Source organism: Athene noctua, chromosome 1, assembly GCF_965140245.1.
Source record: "Athene noctua chromosome 1, bAthNoc1.hap1.1, whole genome shotgun sequence".
Taxonomy (NCBI): domain Eukaryota; kingdom Metazoa; phylum Chordata; class Aves; order Strigiformes; family Strigidae; genus Athene; species Athene noctua.
In genome coordinates, this window is record NC_134037.1 from 231,484,708 (window position 1) to 231,508,319 (window position 23,612).

The 23,612-nt window shown below is 38.7% G+C and overlaps 1 long non-coding RNA gene across 2 annotated transcripts; it reads left to right on the plus strand.

The window, feature by feature from the left end:
• The first annotated feature begins 6 nt into the window (after nt 1–6).
• On the plus strand, nt 7–13,596 carry LOC141963323 (uncharacterized). 2 transcript variants are annotated; one of them, XR_012634083.1, is made up of 4 exons: nt 7–142; nt 400–463; nt 6,868–6,966; nt 12,568–13,596. It is a non-coding gene; the product is annotated as an uncharacterized LOC141963323 (long non-coding RNA). The 2 variants fall into 2 exon arrangements; XR_012634081.1 differs by lacking the exon at nt 7–142 and having other exon boundaries at nt 154–463.
• The last annotated feature ends 10,016 nt before the right edge of the window (nt 13,597–23,612 follow it).

The following is a 23,612-nucleotide window of genomic DNA, read 5'->3' on the forward strand; positions in this document are numbered from 1 at the left end:
CCGCCGGGCCGGGGAAGGGAAACGCTGCGGCACAAAGTCCCGCCGGAAACGAGCGCCGGGCCGAGCGGCGGCCGGGGCGGGCGGGGGCCGGCCTAGGTCGCAGGGGCGGCGACCGCGGGCCGAGCCTGTCTGTGCCGCCGAGGTGCCTGGGCAAGGCGGGGGGGCTCCTTTCGCTCCCAGCTCGGAGGAGGGGTGGGGGGTACCTTCCCGGTAGAGGGAAGCAATGGCAGGGGGAGCCCTGGGCCCCCTCAGCGCGGGCCGGAGCGGCAGGCGATGGCGGGCGGCGACCCGGGCAGCCAGGGGGACTGGTACCCGCGGTGCGTTCAGTCAGGAGGGTCGGGGCGTGAGCTCCGAGGACGACGTGATTTTTTTTATTTTTTATTTTTTAATATGAAAAAGGTTGAACATAGCTGGAAACATTTAAAACACCCTGGAAAACAAGGCGTGGGCAGCGGTGGCTGAGGTAAATTGATGCGCCAAAGGTATTTCCTACCTCTGATTTCTTAGGTCCTGCTGAATTCATGGGCCCTTCTGTCCCAGTGCCACCCCTCACCTGTGTTCTTTAAGAAGAATTTGAACCAGGTTGCTCGGGAGTGACGTTTTGCACACGCATGGCTTAGATGTGGTATTTTTGTAAAAGATGATGTTACTGAAATAGATTTCAAAACTGGCTTGTTTCAACTGAAGTTACTGCTCTTGCATCTGTGTGAAATCTTGGGAATAAATTTTAGATTAATTTGTGAAAGGCTGAAGCTTTTGCGATAATGAACTAAGCCTAGTTTCAAGAAAAATCCAGTTGAGCCTTGGATCTCAGCATCAGTAAAAAGACGGTGCATGAGCTTTGCACAAGGTAGAAGCCAGAGTCAAGTCACCATCTTTATGACCTGTATTTGGGTTTTCAGGTGTCTCAGTGTCCATGGGGCTGGGAGAATTCTCCAGTAAATTTCCCGCTTCCTGCATGTTTTCACCATTGAGGACAACCACTAAAGAGTGAGCTAAGCATCTGTTTAAACATAGACAACTCAGACTTCTAGCCCACAGAATATACTATGGATGTTGATCTAGTCCTAGGTGCATTTCTGCAGCTTGGTATTAGGTGCTTTAAACACTTAAAAGAGGTGAGATTTCATGATCTTCAGTGTTTCCCATTGGCTAGTGTTAGCTGGGTATAAACTCGATTCTTAGTACCTAATATAGGTCTATGAACCTGTTTTCTGGGTCTAAGGCAGGGTAAACTAAATGGAAACATCCTTTTATGGATATTGCCCTAATTTCTTGTAAGCTGAAGATCACAAATGCTGGAAGCTAAAGATAGGCTAAGTAACAAGAAGGTCTGGTGGAACAGGGTAGAATTTTTTATTTTGCAGATGAGGCAAAATAACAATGGACTCATTTATTAATATTACATTGATCCTTTCGTAATATCTATAGCAAAAATAATAAATAGTAATAAATTGCAACAGATACGCAAGCAATTAAATGCATAACCTGCATACTGAAGAGATTTTATGAGATGCTGGAAATAATGAAACCTTTCAAAATTTTGTACAGTTTCACAGTAATTTCACACTGCTAATGTACAAAGCCTCCTTTTACCTCTGTGTGTGTATATATATATATACTCCTGACAAGATAAATGCTTTACATTTCAGCCTTTTCTGAGTCATTTATCTATAAAATGTTTCGCCTTTTAAAGTATTGTCTTAAAATTCTGAATTAGTCAACTTTTCCAAAACTTTAAATTCAGCCTTGAGTTCAGCCTCCAACTTTCCATTTGCAGCAAAAGAAAATTATATTTACTGATATTTCAAACCATTGCTGGGAAAGTTATAATGGAAACATTGTTATCTCTGTGCATAATTACAGAGAGAGAAATTTTGTTGAATATACATGTATACATGCATACACAAACAATTAGATGCACAACTTGAATGCTGCATTGTTTTTATGCTATACTGGCAGTCATGACATCACTCAAAATGTAGTGTAATTTAATAATGTGAATGTATAGAACCTAGTTTTTCTTGTCTATATATGTGTATACCCACAAGTGAAATTTTATCTGGCTATACAGTATTACATTATTGCTTGAATATGGCTTATGCTTTGCTTGCTAATCAGAACTGATGCATATATGCTTTACATAACTGGTACTTGCTCACTCCTCTCTATGGAAAGCACGCTTCCATCAGTGGTTCAGTGCTGTCATGAAGTGGAAGGATTTAGCAGTCTGCATCTGGTGTGTTTGTGAAGCCTTTCACAGATGATTTACAGCACTAGTAACAAGCAGCTATTTCATATTTTCATTCCCTGGCTTAACAGCATTCTTATCTGGAATGTGAAGTTTCTTAACAAAAATACTTTTCCTTTGATTAAACAGAAAAGAAGTTATTCCAAAGAGTGAGAGCTCAAAAAGCATCTCTGTGAGTTGACAGTTTCCAGACTGTTCTCTCTAGTAGCTGTCAACTACTTTGCTGTGTAGCTCTAGCTGTAAGACTAAATTAGACACAGGTGCAGAATATAAAGAACAATGCATCATCTCTGCCTAGTTGTAGTCATTTCTCCTACACAAGAACAGAGAATACAGCTGAGATGAAATCCTGGCTTTGTCTGAAGTATGTAGGAAATCTCCCATTGAATACAGCGAGGCCTGAAATTTACCCAAATGTTCTGGCTGAACTAGAGTAATAGAAATCAGTCAGTCTTAATTTACTGTTAAATCTTTGTGTAGAGGGTGGGTCTAACATCAGAATTCTTTGAAACTATGTCCAGAAAAAGGCAAAAAAGGAAGTCTTAGACTATACAGTTCTGTAGTGGTGTGGGTTCCATCTGGTGATACTAACAGAGAAGGTCAAGCCATAGAGGCAGGCCTTGCTTACCTTTAATTCCTGAGATCAAGAAGTTACTTTTGTATCTTTTTTCAGCTAGGCAATATTAGTTTCCTTGGTTCAAAATTTATAGTTGTTTTTTCCAAATTATCAGTAGCCACTGATGGATTGCTTTAGATACTAGATGTAGGGAGAGTCTGGCTTGTTTTCTTCTGCAGTGTATCAGTTTTGAACGAACGTAAGTACTGATTTCCATGGAGCCACTCTAATTCACTATAATGAGTCTTTGTAATAGCAGAAAGTGCTTCACTTGTATGGAATCCATTGGGAACAGTATAAATCAAATAAAAATGGAAATGCACAGCTGTTCCTTTGTTGACTTGAACCCTAAATTTGTTCCCTGTTTTAATCCAAGTTGATTTAAAAAATGGATCCACCAACAAGATACCAAGGTTCTAATGTAAACTGTCATCTCCTGGTTCTTGCCAAACTGGCTTTCATTCATAATGGCTTTCTTTGCATCTAAGGATTGTTAGAATATCCACCTTCTGTACTATTACAAAATAGGCAGGAGTCAAAGCTAGATTTTCTTCTACAAATGATGTTTATAACAGATTTTCCACCCCAGAAGAATGTATAGTTACTGCCTTATTAGTTAAGGATTGAAAGGTTTTTGTTCTCTGTTTGTATGACAACTTCTTTCAAGAATTAACATCCACCTCATCAGCTTACTTAGTATCTGTTCAGACCCCTCTGTCTCTTTGTTATTCCATGTGGTTTGCACTGTTACACTGAACTAAAACAGCAAGCAAGGATAAAGTCATTATTGATTTTTGTAAGAAATAATGACATCGAGGTAAGGAGGTTCTTGCCATCTGATTGCTCACTGGAATGTTGACCTCACAGCCTCTAGCTATTCAGAAGTACATTTCTTGAAGATCATTATTGCAGTCATAAAACCTGTAGATATATATATTTTTTAAAAAAGGAACATAGAAGGTAAGAACAAGTACTCTTCTGAGTGATACTGCATATTCACATTTATATATGTGTTACAGTATAAATGCTCAGCAAGTATAAAGGCCATAAGTGATGGCATCTGTAATTTCTTATGCCAAACTCCATCTGTTTTCAGTAGTTTGTAATTCCACCATTCTTTAATAATTTGGGCAGAAATTTCTCATGCTGAATTTCTGCCTCAGGCTGAAATCTTCTTTTGAAAATTTGAACAAAAATAGCTTAGCCACTTTTCAGAAAAGAAAAAAAGAGTGTTTTACTCAGGAGCAGTTATAACCCTTATGTGACTGGGAAGGCTACACAACTGAGCAGCCGTATCACATGAAGGAAATGCATACTACTTTACTTGGTGCTACTGGGGAGCTGAGGGGAGGCTAAGGGAGATTAAAACCTCCATCCTGCCTGATAAATCTGCATCTGATTTTACCCACATGAAAACAGTTCTTAAACTAGGAGCTTCACCATTCCTGAGATTTAGAACCAAGGCTGGAATTCTTCTAAGAGAGTCATTCTGGTTTTAGAAAGATGCTTTATGATGACCCCAATGTTTTGCTAAATCACAAGCTTCTGAAAACTGGGGAAATATATTATAGTTTAGCAGCTAACTCATCATATTCTGTTTGTATGAAGTGTGACCTAGAATAAGACTGCATCAGTTGAGCCGGACTTCCCCCTCTTATTTCTCCTTCAAGGCCAGAGAGCACTACAGACAAAGACGCTCTCTGATGTGCTTTCAGTGCTCCTCCTTTTCCCAGGCTGAGGAAGCAGAAGGATGAGGAACCAAGCCTGAAGGGACAGTTAGAAAATGGTGAATTAAGCACAAGGAACCCGAAGGGGAAGTGGTGGGGGAGGGTGAAGCTGCTATATGGATGTAGGCTGAGAGTAAAAAGCTACATGAACTAAAGTAATGAAGGCTGAGGTTAAGATGGGCTGAAAGCACCGTGACCACTATGTTTTGCAAGTCCTGGACACCACTGGAACCCCTAGTATTCTGCTGCTCACAGAAATATGTGAAACCTGCTGAAAATATACTGACCTGGTTCACTCATGCTGTTAGTCTGAGTGGTAGGGGGATCTCTGCTGTCCTGTTGATGCATTATTTGGACTCTGGGGCAGGAGGGTTGTTTCTAGTTGATTTCTGTAATTACTATTTATTTTAACTCTAGAAAACTAAAAAATGTTCCAGTAAACTAATATAGCAGTTTAGTGAGTTCAGAACTGCATGAAGTCAAATGTTCAGGAATTAAATGCAAAAATGGTATTGTTAGGTTATTGAAATTAGACTGCGGTTGATATGAAAATTTTCACACAGAATTAGAGAGATGATCAGAGACCCTGTTTTCATTGGCTTCACAGATATTCATAGCCTGATAAAGCCTAGCATGCATTAACAATGTGTATGTTATCCATTAACAATGGGGTTAGGGAATACGTAGCATAGCGTTGACACTAGAAAAGACAGTGACCCCTTCAAGAAGAGAGAGACAAAAAATCCACACATTTAGATCCTGTCCCTCCTATTGAAGAGGACAGCACCTGGGCAGTGACTCCTTCAATTTGAGGAGCTCAGTAATGTGTGTTTTAGAATCATAGAATCATTTAGGTTGGAAAAGACCTTTAAGATCATCAAGTCCAACCGTTAACCTAACACTGCCAAGTCCACCGCTAAACCATGTCCGTAAGTGCCACACCTGCACGTCTTTTAAATACCTCCAGGGATGGGGACTCCACCATGTCCCTGGGAAGACTGTTCCAATGCTTAATAACCCTTTTGGTGAAGACATTTTTCCTGATACCCAGTCTAAACCTCCCCTGGTGCAACTTGAGGCCATTTGCTCTTGTCTTGTCACGTGTTACTTGGGAGAAGTAGACATCCACCTCTCTGCAACCTCCTTTCAGGGAGCTGTAGAGATGGATGAGTTCTCCCCTCAGCTTCCTCTTCCCCAGGCTAAACGACTCCAGTTTCCTCAGCTGCTCCTTGTAAGACCTGAGCTCTAGACCCTTCACCAGCTTCATTGCCCTTCTTTGGACACGCTGGAGTGTGTCTTTCTTGTAATCAGGGGTCCAAAACTGAACACAGTATTCAAGGTGTGGCCTCACCAGTGTCGAGCACAGGGGGACAATCATTTCCCTAGTCCTGCTGGCCACACTGTTTCTGATACAAACTGATTGCCAATGTAGGGTATCAGCTCATTTGATTTAGCTGTACTTGCATCAAACATATGCTCATTGGCAAAGATTTCTGGTGTCCTTCATGACTGTCATGATTTTCTAAGACAACTCTTGCATGCTCTTAACTCATCCCAACACTGATGTAAAGTATCTGCTAAATAAACTTCACTGGTTCATATTCAGTGTTTTACTTTATAACTGGGGTGGGCTACAACTGTACACAAAGCTGGTGTGTAGAGTGGGTGGGTAGTATCTGGTGTGGTAGTTCCATTCCAGTCCTTATGCCCGTATCCTAAAGCTTTTCCAGACTCAGCCCACGACTCTAAAGCAGCCACAAAATATTAGTAGAGCAGTTACATTAAGAGCTAAGCAAAACATCTGATCAAAGATTACCTGAAATCTTTATCTGTTTTCATATTGAATGGTAGGTTTCATTCTTCTTAAGTTATAAACACCTTGACTTTTTCTTATGTGTTGATGGATTGTGTTTTGCTGTCTACAGAATATTGCCCAGAATAATCTCTGAAGGGTCACTGGCAGCATGTGCTGATGACACATCATCATCAGTACAATGCCCAAGTTCCTGAAGACAGTATTAATTTTATCCCCTATAATTCACTGTTGTCCCTGTTAAGCACAGGTTAATTCCATATATGACAAAGGTTATTTAAATTTCAGTAAAGTGTGAGGCGATCTCACAAGCTCATGTTTGCCGTTAAGGAACAAAACTTTAGCTGAGGAACTTGTAACATTAGTTCAGTAAGGCCTGAGGCCATTTATGGGGCTTACACAATCCCAAAAGATGAAAATACTTACTGCCTCATTCCTGAACCTTTGAACTCTCTTGTAGGCATTACTTTCAGGAAAAATCATCAACCTGCCTGACTGGCCATGGAATAGAGCTGTGGGTGACACATGGTGAAAGATTTAACCCAGAACGAAGGCCGAGGTGAGCACCCAACTGTTCCATTTAGACACTAATATCCTAAATCCTTGCTTAAGGGAGCTGCCAGTGAATCCCCTGCTGGCGTATGTTCTGGGTCCATCTAACAGAAAAAGTCATAATCAGCAGCCTGACCCCTTGACCTTGTCAATGTAAATAAAATACACAAAATTGTGCCTTCTGTGCTGTCATCTGTGGGAAGAGGCGTTATGGCCTGCACATCATGACTGCATTAGCATTGCATGAACACCAAGTGAAAACCTTCACAGGCTATGCATGCACAAAAGTGCAGATTTAAAATAGCTCTAAATGATCTGGTCTGAGATTTGAAATCCCACACAGAGTTGCATTGATATAATCTCTTGTGTTTAATACAAATTAGAATGAATGAGATTATTTTTTCCGGGAATTTTAAACTGAAAACTGATTAAATCTGTATTTAAGAATGACCTAAAAAAATCTTTAAGAAATAAAAAAACCCAAACCATCTGTCATGAGGCCATGATGGGATTTTCTTTCCGAAAGAAAAGACTTGGAAGGTGTTTGATATTCATCTCTCATAAAGTCCATATCTGAAGTGAATTACGATCTTTACTTTCTCAGGACCAGACTATTTAACACAGGTCCTCCAGGGAAACTCCGACTTGATTAGAATTCTCTTAGTGTTTCCAGTAGACCAGCATTGTCTTTTACAAACTAGACAAAGACAAACCTTATACAGTCTGATTGTTGTGTCAGCTTTTTGTTTTTCTTCTCCATTATGTTCAGATGAAATGATTCAAACTGAGAATTAGAAACATTAACTGCACTGAGGATAGATTCCAAAAGAAGTGGCAGGAGATATGAAAACCTCTTTCTTTTTAGGTCAAGAATTACAGTGTGTGTGAATATGCAACTTACTTTCACCTGCTTTCTTTGATGTACTGTAGCTAACTATATAATTTCATCAGACAGTCTGTCTGGGAAGATTCAATTTTATGACAAGTGAATGAAACGTGAAAATGAGGAGATTAAAGCAATGCAGTACATGCTTAGCTTATACATTAGGAGGTAGATTTTTTTTCCTTTCTTTTATGAGTGGCTGTAAGGTTTTTGCTTTTTAAAATAAACACTTTTAAAGCCCCCAGTGGAGCCTCTTAAATAATAAAAGATCACAAATTCCTCTGAATATATTTTCAGAATTGAGATATGGTATCTCTCTGTGTTGGAAAGAGTAACCCAGCCCATCTCAACTTTCACTTGCTGTCCTGAACAATGGTCCTTTGCTGTCCTATTATCTTAAATGGATTAGTGTTCTAAGACTGCTTAGATGGGATTGTGGAGCTTTCGTTTACACTTAGGACACTATTCTTCATTCACAGTTCCTTTCCCAGTATTCAGCATTGGTTTTCTCTGAAGGTCAATTTAAGGACATCTTAAAAGCCTTGCCTTCCTTTTTACTTTTATTTTCTTACTTCATAGTATGCTGAAGTAGTTCAAGAGCACTGCAACGCATGTCAGATGAAGTTTTGTCTTCAAAAGCTCAGAATTTAAGGGCTTAACCCAGTTTGCATGCGACTAGTCAGTCATACTTTGATTTCAAAGAATGAGCACAGTTATTCAAGTGGGTAGGCGTTAGCAGAATTGGTCCATGCAGAACAATAAGTGAGTTCATGAGAGGAAGGATTGTTTTTTTGTAAGACTTGAGTGTGCTTGGCCTTGATTTATATTGCACAAAGAGTGGCTGACAGCCCAGCTGCTGTTATGTTGTGTGGTATGGAAGCAGGTGGTACTGTAGGTAATGAGGGGAAGGTAATAATGCCCTCTTATACCATTTGTCATGCTAAATCAGCATCTGAAATCTCTTCGTAGGTAGATCTGCGAAGGGGAGTGGGGATAGGTATGAGCTCCTCTCTCCACTCTGAGCTGGTGCAAGATGAAGCAGCTCAGCTCGCTGCCATGTGAGGCAACGCACCCAAGTAAAAGTGTGCTGGCTCAGTAACTCGGTATGCAGGAACTTAACAGTGAGTTTTACTGTTATTGTTCTTCATTATTATTCCCATTAGTACTAGAAAATATTTGAAGGAGAGAAGGTGAACAGGGAACAAACGACCTGGGTGGCACTTTACAAGCAGTTATGGAGTGTGGCTCACAGCATTTATCTAACTTCAGATTTAATTGTTCAGTTAATTGCTTAATTATAATATAATCTATTTAATGTCCTACTTGAACAGCAGTGCTGTCTGGAATGAGCATGAAAGGCAAGAAAATCAACAGTACAATTTGAATGTATTCACAAGAAAAAACTTGTGGTCTGAAAGAGGTGTTCCCCTTTGGACATAGCAGTACCAGTGGTCATGAACTTTTCCTTCTTCAGATCTCCATCTGTAAACCTGAAATCTTTCCTCTGCCTATAAAATCCCTGCTGCAGTCACAAAGATGTTCGGCAGCCCATGCTAATACTAATAATATTCAGCAACTGCTGTCAGTTCTCATTACCTCCTTCCATTCCCACCTTCTGCTTGCTCAGTCTACATCTTTGGCTGCCCTGCCTTTTGTAGTGTAAGGTCTTTGGGGCAGGAAATTGCCTTTTCGTTGTGATTTATAGGTGTTAAACACAGAAGGGCTCTGATCCACCACAGATCATAATGTAGCTAATACAAATGAGCCCAAGACATATTCTATGTTTGTTAGAATTAAATATATTTTTCCTCCAAATTGCAGAAGGAACCTTTGAAAAATAGAGTAGGCTGTGTTATCTTTTATCCATCAAACATTAGAATATATCTATGTTGCTGAAAGATTATACTTGCTGGAGGCTTAGAAAAGGCATTATATATTTATGACATGATTTAACTGTACCTAGCTTTACTTTGTTTCACTAGGTCCTAATTTAGACCACTGAAAAGGCTGCTTTATGCAGACCTCCATCTGAGCCGGTTCTTGAACTGATTTGAGAGACAGAAGAATGACCAAAATGGTATAGTTATGTTTCTTTAAAGTGAGAAGAGGGTTGAGAATGCTTTGCATGAATTGTAACCCAGACATCTGATACCTGGGGAAATGGGAATAAATATAAGCTTGAAAGATGCAGTTATCAGGGATGGAATAAAGGCATCGCTGTGTATAGATTATTCAGTTATAATAATAACATTGTAGCCACACAGTACAAGTGAAGAAAAAAAGAAAAATGATTGAAGACTCCTGACACACCTAAGGCATAATCCACTAGAGGGAGACAAATTGAAGAAACCATTGCACTGAAATCACCAAAAAAATGAAGTTTAAGAAATAGGAAAATGTGTACAATTAAACACAATAATCCCTATTTTTTTTTTTGATGAGTAATTTACTCAGCATTCTTACTTCTCTTACATCCTTGTCACTATCAGGAAATCTAGATTTTAATTTTGATTTCTCACTAATTGTGTTAGCTCAGGCAAAATGTTGCCATTAAAAATACAGATGTCATATTTCACAAACCCTGTTTCTTGGTACTGGAAAGATTTCTCATTGTTAACAAGTCCATGTGAAAGAGCCGTCATTTAGATTCCTACTGTTTCTTGACAGAAGGAATGCGTAATGCAAAATGTTTAATTATAGCGGTATTTTCGATTGTTTTTATAGCTCCAGGGGGTTGTAAAACATTATTTATCAGTCTTTTAATTCAACAGGATTGACCAACATACAAAGTCTTCCTGACAAATAGGCAAAATAAATGATTTTAGTACAAGACTGACCAACACAGAAAATTGTGGTGGATTGACCCTGGCCAGCAGCCAGTATCCACACAGATGCCTGCTCATTCCCTGTCTCCCGTGAGAGGTGGGTAAGTGAGCACCTGTGTGGGGGTTTGGCTGTTGGCTGGGGTCAACCCACCACCGTCCTTCTAGACCCAGTACAAAAGTCTTCCTCATCTCAACAAAGTTCTTGATTTGGTGACAGTTTATATCCTGTGTTGCCTTGAATTGCTCTAACCTGAACAAATAGAAATTAGTCATCTAAGTTTGAGCAGTCAACAGAAGGTCCACCTTATAGTCAGAGAAAAGAAATAGTCACGTTAAAAGGGTAATTTATCTTGACCTAAGGCAGGTACCTGTGTTCAGACTAATTGTTCTCTTGACACATCTGTTTCTTTCTAATGAGAACATTAACTCACTAGCTCCGGTCTGAATAGGTTACTTCAGACACCCAAAGGCAGGTGAGACAAAGCCAACCAACTACACATCTATCTGACTTGAATTTCTCCTTCTTGGATGCCTTTTGTCAGTAGTGTTGAAATGTCCTGTATTCTGTGTCAGTTGTGTCCCCCTTTATGCCAGAATTAAAGATTATCTCCTACTTTGCTTTTATATTCTCAGTAATTTTTCTGGGTTCTGACACTATTTTTAATAATATGGGCCCCTTTCTTCAGTAACAGCTACTAATTATATTAGTTGTAACCTGCTGTACTGATTAAGCTGTAGGCTGAACAGGCCTAGCAAAACAGAAAAAGAACTAAAATTTCATCTGTGTCTTGAGCTAAATTTTCTCAAGTTTACTTCCCTGTTTCACAGCTAATCACCATATGTGGCTCAAAGTATTTGCACTTCTTTACTGATCAAAAGGATATTTTTTGTTGAGAAAGAGAGAAAGCTTGTCAACACAAGATACAGATACTGTCCCACTTCTGCCCAAGGAAATCTAATAAAACGATGTCACATTGGTTGTAATTATTTTAAAGCATTTATTTTCATCGTTTTTTCTGGCACAACTGGAAGCCCTAAAATTTTGAAGAATTGGAACCATGTTCAGGAGGAGTTTGGCAAAACCCCTGCCCTCTTATGTTTTACACCCGTCCTTCTCACCTTTCTTCCTTCTCTTTTTACTCATTCCCTCTTTTGTCCCATCCCCCCTTCCTCCTTCATTCCTTCTCTCCTTCATTCTTGCTTTCCTCTTTTTCTTCTCTCTCAAGCCTTTTAATCTGCCAGCTCTTTTTTAAAAGATGTTTCCCACATAACCACACTTCTCATTCTCCTACTTTTCTCTATACTGCCTTTGTTTCTCCTCCTGCACTGTATTATCTTACTACTCGTGCATTGCACATTAGAAAACCCACATCGAAATCTAGTCAATAGAAGTTAGATTTAAAATTTTGTTTGAGGGCAGGTCTCGGTCCCAGTTTACTGAAGTCAACAGCCGATCTTTCCCTGCCTAAGCCAACCATGCTATCCTAACTCACTTTTGAGACTCACATTAGAGAATTGCAGTAGGTTCTGAAACTTTTAACCTGCAAGACAGGAAGTTATTGGAAAACAAGCTCTTGTTTTGCAGTCCCTCGTGTATAACACCCACTTGGATGAAGTTGCCATCTGTTGTTTTCTTGGATCATGTCAGAATATGTGAAATAAACTGGAAGAGAGAGAGGCAAAACGACAGACAGATGCAAGTGGGAAAAAATGTTTGGAAATTTACTGTTGAGGTTCTACAAAGCAAGAGAAGGACATGAAATGTTATATGTTAGATGTGGAAAAGACCTGCTGGGGCAATAAAGGTGATTGCACCAATCACCAAAAAGTGGCTGGAGCATAAAGAAAGATCTTTGGCTGCCATAGATCCATCATTGGTTTTTATTTCTTTTTCTCACAGTTTTCTAGGCAGAAATGGGCAGAATTCTGGCAGTGGGAAGTGGGACCAGAATCATCCTTCAGACTGCGGCAAGAAGGACAAAGTAGAAGAGCAGTCACAGTAAATAACTCGTGGACTTAATGATGGGAACTAAAACTGTGATATTCCCATTAACCTCTTCTCTTCGGCAAGGCATCAGTAATGATGAATCCAGCCTCTATCTTATAACCTGTCTCCAGTTACAAGACAGGTAAAAAGACCAAAAGTTGAGGTATAATCAGAAATTTCATCTGGTTAGTGATACCACATATATTTTCACTTAAATTTAAATTTTATATAAAGTATTTTAGGATTCAAAACCAAAACATCAGTTCCCTTGGTGAAAATGAAATAGTTTTGTTTATCCCTGTTAAAAAAGAAGCATAGTTTTCTCTGTTTTCTTTCCTTCAGCTATCAATGAATACAGACCTGTAATACATAAAGATACATATGTGCAATATTGCACAAGATCCCAAAATTGGTGTATCGTACAGAAAGTACATTTCCTGAAAATATTTTCAGAAATGTTTTAATAGCAAATGCTTCATCGAGCTGTTATATCATGCTATATACAGGAAGAGGAAAACTAACACAGAGTTAGTTCATCTGCTAGCTTCTGAATTTAAGCAAACACTTAATATACAAGTAATATTTATTGCTGTTAGAAGATGCTAAGCATGTCTGTAAGTAGTATTTAAATCTGGTTCTCTTAAGCTGAAACCGTTTTACTGACTCAATGAACCAAGCATTTCCTGAAAAATGACTTATTTCCTGTATTTTGTTAATATTTGACAGCACTGATCTTAAACCAGTAGCAACATGACACTGATTTGTAAGACAGATTTTAAAGTAAGGTTGAAATTCTGTATTATTGTATCCCACATAAACTCATTTAATGAGCAACAATTCCATAATAAATTTCATTTAAAACCAAAAATAGACCCTGTTGTCGTTATTTCAGTCACAGAATTAAGCAGAGTTAAAGGATCATTCTGCGCATGAGCTCTCAACTGACAATGCTTTGTGTCTATGCACCGAAGTTTCCTTAGCTTCAGAGCAGGCCATCAGCAGAAGTCGACTCCATGTTTTGGTTGCCTCAAGAGAGTAAGTTTTGCCCTCAGTGCTTAATTTGAAAAAAAAAACCAAAAAACCCAACCAAAAAACAACCCAAGGAAAACTTCCTAACTAATCTTCACAGAAGGGACAAAGCTCACTTTGGGATATTGCAACCTTTTTCAAGTTAATACCAGTATTGGCAATTGCATTCTGATTTCAGCAGGGAGACAGTGGGAAGTTTGCGCTCAAAGAACTCTGACATTTACTTGGTGTCACTCAGCAGGAACATCTCGTCTTTGAACTGGCACTACATGAAGTCAAATTTGTGCATAAACCTTCACAGAATAATCCCTAGTCTGAGGTCAGGTGTCTGACCATGTCTGAGAGCACACCCACTAAAATAATTGGATTAATAAGAGTGGAAAGAAACACATAAGCAGTATTTTCAGCAACAAGCTCCACCTTTTTGTCACAGTTTTCCTCCTTGCTCAGGACACAAGGAGATCCTTTTGCATTAACTGTAGTCAAAATACAAATATCAGAAAAGAGCCCCTCAATCCTTATACCTCCCACAGAAAACTAAGAGCATATAGCAGGAGCCTAGATTGATCAAGAGATTAAAAAAATAGGCATTGCAATAGAATAAAACAGTGGGCTCAATCTTCTTAGCTTGCCTAAGCAGAAGTTTGATTTAGATTGACCACAGTTTCTAATTCCTGCTACATGGAACAGTGGGTTAGTTACAGAGGAGTCCTTCTTCCAACAGCAAAAGGTGCAGGAAATTCCAGTGATCAGAAATTAAGGCTAATTTAGACAGTGGAACAATTTATCCAGATAGTTTTGTAAGCTTTGTAACGTTTTAATCCTTTTTTGGTGACTCTTTACTGGACACTCACAGTATCTGGGCTAGTCTCAAGGCTAGCCACTGTATTATAGTGACAGTTGCACTAGTGTCAGAGATAATAGAGTTTCCTATTATACAGTAAAGATTGTGTCCACCTGTACTAAGAGGATCAGGCTGAGAGCATATGTTCATCCTCTAGCTGCCATGACCTCAGACACTTTGCTTTATTCTTTGAAGTATTGTTTTGTACACAGCTGCCCTAAAACTTTCATAATTAGCTTGTCAAATGTTTGAGAGGGCTCAGTCATCTTTATTCTGCATTATTTGCCATTCCTGGAAACCTTGTATCATCAGGAAACAGTTATAATATAGTATGCTTCTTTGCTTTGGAATTACTGATGATAATATTATACTACAGAATAAGAGCCAATCCCTTTAGGACCTAATAAAACAACCCTTTAATGATAATAAGGCACCTTTCAATTAGTGTTTTTTTAAACCACTAATTATTTTCTTAAATTTTGAGTGTTCTAAATGTGGACTGGAGACAAAATAGAATAAGAAATCAAAATAGAATTGCATCTCTAATGATGTAATTTTGATAATATTCAAGTTAAATATATAATGTATGTGTATCTGGTCTCTCTGAATCATGTAGTCACTATTTTAAGGTGCAAAAATCCCAGGTTTTAGTCCAGTGCTATAAAGTAGTTTCTGCAAAAATATTATGTATTTTCACAATATTAAGGTGTGCCCCAGATAAGCAACCTAGACCTTCTCAAATTCAGGGTTTCCCTACTGCCAGAAGAGGATGATATCTGCATGTGTTTCATTTTGTACATTTACAAAATATTCCCTTTATTCTTCATCCTCTATGTAACTAGTATCTGGCTTTTTCGGTAAGACTTGATGGGTGAGGGCTCTGAAATTCTCTTGGCACCTCTTCTTTAAATGCCACCTAACTTTATCCTGTCATGTTGTAAGAATCGGGTCCTTTTTCCTGTACTTATGAACAACTAAAACTACTTGCCTGCTTATGATCCTAGGCATTATTCTTTCTCTTTTCAAATTAGCTCCCTCCTTCCCATTTCCTTTTCTTAACCTCTTCCCTGCGTTGCATTTACAGCTGAGGCGAAGTCATTGATCACTTGCCCCAGTACCCAGAGCCCATATTGCTACACTGGCCATGGAATCTTTTTGCCTAGTACTTTCCCAGGTAGATCATAATATAGTCAATTCTTCTAATAATCTAATTTAAACCTCAGAATTCAGTTCCATATTACTAATGGGTTTGCTTTAAATCCTTGTTGCAAAGATTTGCAAACTCATTTTTTTGGTTAATACACCATAAAATAGACCTCTCTTTCTATAAATGCCTATAAAATAAAAACTTGGAAATCACATTTTGTAAGTATATTTATATATATGTACATACATTTTAGTAAAGATTAGTCAGTCCTATTCTGAGCTGCTTCTAGTATTTTGAAGTCTGGGTTTTTTGCAGCAAAGTAACAAGGGCAATCACTTTTGTGTAGACACCATACCAATGACAGAGGTAGTTTTAAGAAGTCTGGTGATAGACGAGTAGCAATGCACGATAATGCCAAATTATACCACCTACATCATACCACTTGACACATGAAAGGTCTTTTTGTAACATCCAGGTGAATAATAGATTGCAGTCTCTTCCCTTCTTCTCTCTGGTGAGATCCACAGTTTCTTGTTGGGCATATGTCAGATTTAGCCAAAAATGTGAACAAAGAAACAAAACTTCAGTCACGCAGTACAAATGTATCTAGATTGCTTTTATTCTTCTGATTGAGAAAAGCACTTTTTCTCTTAAAAACATTCTCTCTACCAAAGGGTTTTCATTCTACTTCTATGCCAAACAACCTGATATAAAACATATTATGCATTCAGCAAGTCAAAGTCTTTTTCTAAAAAAGAAATCATATCCACCACATGAACTGATGAAAAGCAACCATAGTATTTGTGGGAGCAATAACAAAGACCGCTAATTCTGTTTAGGTTTAGTCTTTAGTAAGATGGGACAATCTTTACTGACAGCTGGTTGGCTTGCATTTCTCCCAAAATTGGAACAAAATTCAAGCTTCTCTGAAAAAAGGAGAAAATATGCTTTGGGTCAAAAGAAATATGTAGACAGGGAAGAAGAAAAATAGTAAGTTAAGACTTGTTCAGTGCAAGAGGTTTGTTCAGACTTTTTCCAAACAAGATGTTAATTAACAACTCACAGGGGTTATCTTCCAAAGGGAAAACTTGCTTAGGCAAAGCAACAGATGGTACAATATAGTTTATGTGGAATTTTGCTTCTAGGTGAGCTAGGTGATAGCATAGTACTGTGTTGCATTAAGGAATGTTTTATTGTGTAGCATGAAAATGATGAGTTTTGACAAGTTAACATATTGCCATTGAAGAAAGGGGTTATATTAATTTAAGGGAAGGAGATATATATTATTCTCCACACACCCCTCAGTCTACAGAGGCACTACCAAGAACACTGAGAGAGGGTTTTACAAAATGAAATTAAAATAGACTGCACTTCTTGAAATTAGCTGCTATCTTTATTATTTGTCAAATATGTTAACATCACATTTGACAACCTATAATGGCAAGGAACATATCTTAGGACTATTGCTATTTGTGCTCCCCTTTCCTCCTGAACCTGGGAGAGACTGCAATATGCATACGTAAATTAATGGCTTAAATTCAAGGATCTGAATGTGTCATGCAGGCCATTTAATTATGTCACGCTGGCCAATGAACATGGCTTGGGAGGGATGGAAATGCATTCTGCATGTGTGAAAGGCAGCAGATGGATTCATTGACTTCAGATGCAGTTGGGACACAAAGTGACATTTATTCCTTAAGAACCAACCAGAAGCAACAGAATTCACTAGTCTGTGTATCTATGCACTAACGCAACAGATTGTGACTGAAAGGTTCGACCTCCTTATGTACTTGTGTTTAAGTTAAATCAGTTATTATTGTGTTCAATGTTTATGTTTCTACCCTGCTAATCCGACTTTTTGCAATTTTTTTTGTTTTGATTACTTTTTATGAAACAACCTGAATTTGCATTCTGTTCTATATTAAAGGTTCCTGACTTCCAATTCTCCTTCACCTCAATGAACTTTTTATTCCTTCAGGAAGAAAATCTAAGGTTGTATTCAAGTCATGGACATGATGTACAGCAAAACCTAACAGATGGATGCTAGGCATAGGCAAAGGAAGAACACAACAAGACTGCATTGACCATTATCCATCAGAAAGTTGTCTGGCGTGATGCCTCTGCTGCCTTTCATGTCTCTCCAATTTTCTTCTGTCTTGAACAAATAAAAATTGGTATAATAACTTTGTTTGTTTTTCCTGTAGTTTCTGGGTTTACACACCTTTACAGTATTTTTGTAAACTATTTTTCTAGCTTGCTTCAAATGGAGGTACTTTTAAACTTCCATTCTATCACTGCAGCTCTTTTCCACCCTTTTTTCAAAATAATTCTCTCATTTGTACTAAAATTTTCAATGAGATATTTCCTTGACCTTGCAGAATAACCCTGATCTAACAGAAGGAAACAAATAGAACACTTCACCCTTAGGACTGAGCATAAACTACATTGCATTTTATGGATGCCTAAAATTCACTATGCAATACTGCAATCCATGCATGAAGAACTAATTTCAGCTTCATTGCCTTCCATGGAGCTGCAAAAATGATACATTTAGTCTGATGATTTTAAGAGTGTGAAAGAGTATATTTTCCTTACATTCTCTTATTTCTCTCTTCTTGTATCCACTTGCTTGAGGTGGAAAGGAATCGGTATGGTTGAGCGAATTAGAAAGCTGTATGTGAAGAAGAAACCTATATACTCTTTTCACTTCTTTGCTGATGGGAAGTCTACACAGAGGCACGTAGAGCATGACACCAAGTGTAACATATGTATGGACAGCATGGTAACTGTTGGATGCATATGGTCCTCTGTTCAACTCCCATCTTTCCCTTCCCTATAACTAGCCTTCAGTAGATTCCCATTTGCATTTTCTTTCCTCAGAAATATTTCCTTGCTGCTGCTCAGTTCCACCAACATACATCTCCTCATTACTTCCACTTCCCATAATGGATAAATAGAGCTGAATAACTGAGTGCCTTGGCCACTTTTACATTGTGGTCCCAGTCACCTGTGGTAACTCTCACTGTCTCAGGCATAGACTTTGCCCTGCAGAATTCAAAACCATGTAAGCAGGAGGAAGTATGAAAGGAGATGCCACTCTGCCCAAGTACAGAAAGTAGAGAGTGCTGAAGTCTGCCTTCTTATAGCAAAATGGGTTAATGTGATGGGACTGATCTTCCCATGCATGCTATGGCGTGAACTGGCGTGAACCAGCTTTGGATGAATGATTGAGGTCTTGGACTTCTCCCTTCTACTCTCAGTGTGAAAGTTGTCTGAAAAAAAAAAAAAAGGAAGCTCAATGCACCCTTTAGGGAAAGTTAGCTGATCAAATCACGAATGAAGTACCTCTCTTTTGCTGTTCTCAATTCTATTCGCTAAGCAAGAATTTTCATGAGTCCGTGTGGTGCCTTAATTTAAAAATGTTCCATTTTTTTTTTGGCAGCTGCAGCTTCCTCAGCTTCAGTGATTCAGTGTGTAAAATTGATATCAGCACTAGGCAGGCTCTGCATGCTTTTACACTGTGATCTCAGAGAGAGCTGATCTTGTCCCTGTAACTGTGGATTACTAAGGCTCCCCAAGAAAGTGGAGGCTACAGACACACCTTTTTAGACAGGTCCACTTCAAAGGAGTTCTGTCTGGAGTAGAAAGATACAAGTAAGCAACATGCTTGATCTCATAATAAACAAACAGCATATGAAAACAGTAAAAAAATAATATCATCTTACAGTTTCTGCACAGCCCTCTTTGAAGACCCACTCAATAACATTATATAGAAAACACCAGCTCAAGGCAAAGCTAGGAGGTCTCCTTCCCCGCTCTGAGAAGCCTCCCCTCTCAAAGGCATTGGTCTTAGAGAAGCCTGATAGGGCTCATCTTCTTCACCCCAGATTTCCACAACCAGAACAGAGTGCCTGAGGGCTGCTTGGAGCTATGAAGCTATTTTTTTTTCCCCTGTTAGTCTCACAGAGGGTTTTTTTTTGCCTGTTTTAATGGTAAGGCAGGTTCTGCAAAGTTCTGCATGTCAGCGTCATATTTGTTACTGAACCTGTTGTTGTAACCCCATCCAAAATAGGCAATTTTTGTGGATTTTAGGAAGTCAAAACCTACAAGTTCTATTTATAAACCTAGATGAGTTGATGAAAGGGGTTAACTGTATCCCAAATACTTGGAAACATTAATCATTGCATAGTTAATAGCAGCAGCAACACTTTGCATCATCCCTTTAGTCATCTGGTTTTCTAATGATTTCTCAAACAGAATATATTTTCTTCCCTGTTCAAAGGGTTTGGGTAGTGGGATTTTTCTCTGAAGCCTGGTACTGATAGGTGCCTGCTCATAGAAAAAACACAGACCTGGCATTTGGATGAAAGTGCTTCTCCCTGGGACCCATGCTATACAGTTCAATTCTCTGAAACCAAGAAGGATGATGGAAGGGGGGATACTAACTGAAGAGCTTTGGTGAGTTGGGAGGCAGGATTTTGTAATTCCCCCAAGAAAGTAACTGTACCGTGTAGTTCAAAGGTGTATAGCTCATGAAAAGACACTACTGATGCATGGATTAAGTTTTCCTTTGTAAGGCAGTCGTGAAGGTGATGCTATGAGGTGGAAAAAGAGCTGGTAGCATCTTCAGGCTTGACTTGCCTAATATTTTCCACTGTTAGGGATACCAGGGCCTTGTTTGAAAGGAAGTGTTTGGAAACAGAGCAGGGGCGTTCCTTAAAATGCAGATTAGTTATTTTTGCATGTTTCATGAAGATCTGAACACAGCTTTGCCACACTAGAGAGGGAAGGTATGCGGAGAGGACCAGAGTAAACATGGTTCGTCAACTAAGCCATGTTCACGCTGACTGACTTCTCTACTTTTAGTCCATATGGATAGGAAGTAAAAGGTAATGTGTCAAGCTACTAAGAAGGGTTAATACAAATGAAGAATATAAAGAAATACCAAGTAGCTTCTCATCTGGTGAATAGCAAATACCTGTAGTTGGAATGAATGAGGAGAAAAAAGATAGGCTGTAATCAGAGATTGGCTCAGACTGGGTATTTGCGCAACAGGACTGTATTCAGTTTGCACAGACTGCCTTAATTTTGGCATTTCTTACCTCTATGACTGCTTCCTTCTGTAGCCTCAACATTCTTTTAAGGCAATGCACAACTCATGAATTTATGCAACTTATTTATGGGGGCACATAGTCTTGTAGTTGAATACCATGTAGGTTAAGGAATGTTAAAGAAGAGTGTCTTGGGGAACACATGGGTGGTATTCCCTGGAAAGCATCCTAAAGTATTTTTAGCTATGTATTTTCTCAACATGGGATGAAAAGAAGCCCCCCAAAAAATTAGGCAAGACATGTCCTATGACTGTATGAGAGACTGCATTCTGAAACTACATGGGAATGGGAGACCTTGGACCTCTTGGTAAAAGAAGAAAAAGATGATCAGACTTTCTTTATTTGGTGATATTTTTATTAAGTGGTGCTTTCAAGGGTCTCCAAAACAATACTCCAAAACCTACCCAGTAATTTTGTGAATTTTGTGCTTTGAGGACTTAGCACGCAACTGTTCTAGCTACATGGAAGTTAAAGCCTCTTCATAAGGACTTGAGCCTTTGTGGATTCACTTAATAAAAGCCATGTGAAATTCAGCAGATCAGGTGGTGACATTCTCCTGTCTGGGACTTTTCCATGCCCTGAAATGTCTTTTTAAAATTCATTTTCAAAATGTAGAGGAATGAGATAGAACTTGATCTGGCTTTCACAGGGTCAAGTTCATCTGCTACCATGAAGATCAGTGGTCTCATTCCAGATTTATATCGCAAAGACTATGCTCACTATCTGTCCAGATTTCTTAAAGTGCTTATTTCTCATACTACCTACATTGTAAATTCTGTTATTATAATTCCAGACTGTCCAAGCCATTCATCCTTAAAAATCAGTCCACCAGAATTCATTACTATACTGACCATACTAATGCCTATATTGCTGGGTTTTATGGAGTATTCCCTCCCAAGCTAGTTTCAAAGTGCATCTTTGTCAGCATGACTCCTTCCAGCTTTGAAAAACAATATAATCGTTGTGGCCCAACCTACAACCATCTCACCTTTATGGTTTCTAAAATTGTTGAGCCAGCTGACAAAGAAGTTATTCATTCTTGCAGGTCATTCATTTACTACGACTACTACCATCCTTAGAATTAATTGGCGTGCCCAGCTCACACAGCCCAAACCTCAGAACTGAATGTAGGTCAAACATAAGGGAATTTAACCTCTTCCAAACAGTGGTCTACATATAAAGAGACACAACTTGACTTTGAAACAGAAAGTTCAACGTAAACCATCCTTACCTCCGGCTGTTTTCGTGAAAGTGTTTTGGCTGAAGATTTTTGTTTGCTTGTTGGTTGTTTTTTTTTTTTTTTCTTTTCAGGAATCACTGGCAATTTCAAAGGTATCCCAGAGCTTGGCAATACTACCATTTCTGGTTGGAGAGCAGGCACAAGGAGATTACTTTTCAGTGTCTCTGTTTTAACTCTCAGTTCAGCTTGGCTCTCAAGCTGTGGTTTGACAATACAGTGAATCTGTGTTTTGGGACAATTAGTGTCAGATCTCAAAGCCACTGTAATCCTGTAATCATAAGGATGCAATATACTGGTACAGAGTTTGTTAACAATACAGATTGTTAACTGTTGTAGATTTGTTAACAGTACATTGAAGAGAGAATTTTCTCCTAGAAGTTTTAATGTAGAGCATGTATTCTCTGTCTAGGTGACTCTAACTTCATGCTGTCTTCCTGCAGCCAGCATAAAATCAACATAAAATTATAAAGTGAATGTAAACACGGTGCTTTGTGCTCTGGCTAAACCAACCAAAATGGAATCATATGCTCTTGCCTGATTTTGAACAAATTTGTACTGCTAGATGACGTACAACCGCACAGAGTTGGTAATAAATGATCACAGAACCGCTGTCTCAGTAGTCTACCAAAGCGTCAACTCCGTGGTTAGAAAATTAAAGACACTTCATCTTAACATCTGCTCTTTGTTTAGAATTACAAACACCCTCATCAGTGGAAGCTGTTGTATCTAATAAATAGACAACTTCAATCATTACCATGTCATGAGGAGCCTAAGATAGAAAATGCAGAAAACGTGCCTCAGCTGTAGGATTCTTAATGCTCTGGTTTTTATAGTGACCCAGACCTCCTCTAATTTCAAAAATATTTCTTTTGGGACATGATGAGAATATTTGTATGCCCCTATTTGCTCTAATAAAATAGATTTTTTTTCTAACCTTCAGAAGATATATCATATTTCCATGATAATAAACTCAGAAGGTTCCCTGATGATTACCTAGTCAGTAAAGATTATGCACTATATATACTATAGAAGATTTTTCATGCGCAAGTCATAAGATGCACCTGAGTCTGAATGAGAACTTCTTTTAAAACAACACCCATTTTTGCTTAAAAATTTTGAACCACATACGTTGATATGTTATTCCAATGATTTATTTATCCTTGCTTTAAAATCTGTCTTTTTTTCTAGACCTAATTTTAAACTTACAGTATGTAGAGTTCCTGATAGCTCATATGTAGAGTGAAGAACCCCCTTAACCTCTTTCCTATTTTGGGACCTCCAAGCTTTGATTAGAAGTCATCTCTCAACTTCTCTTGTTAATTTGAACAAACTCCTTGAGTCTTTAACTATAAAGAATGTTTTATGGTCTTCCAGGTTGTGTTGGTTTAGGCCCTGCCGGGACCAGAGACCACGTTGCCGTTGTCCCTCCCGCACCCTCGGACACAAGTAGGGCACAAACCTCGGGTTAAAATAAGAAGAAATTTAATACAACAGTGTAATAAACAATCTGAACAACAACAGTAGCAATGATAACAACAATAAACAGTAATAACAGTAAACAAGGCAAAAGATATACAGAGGAATTCC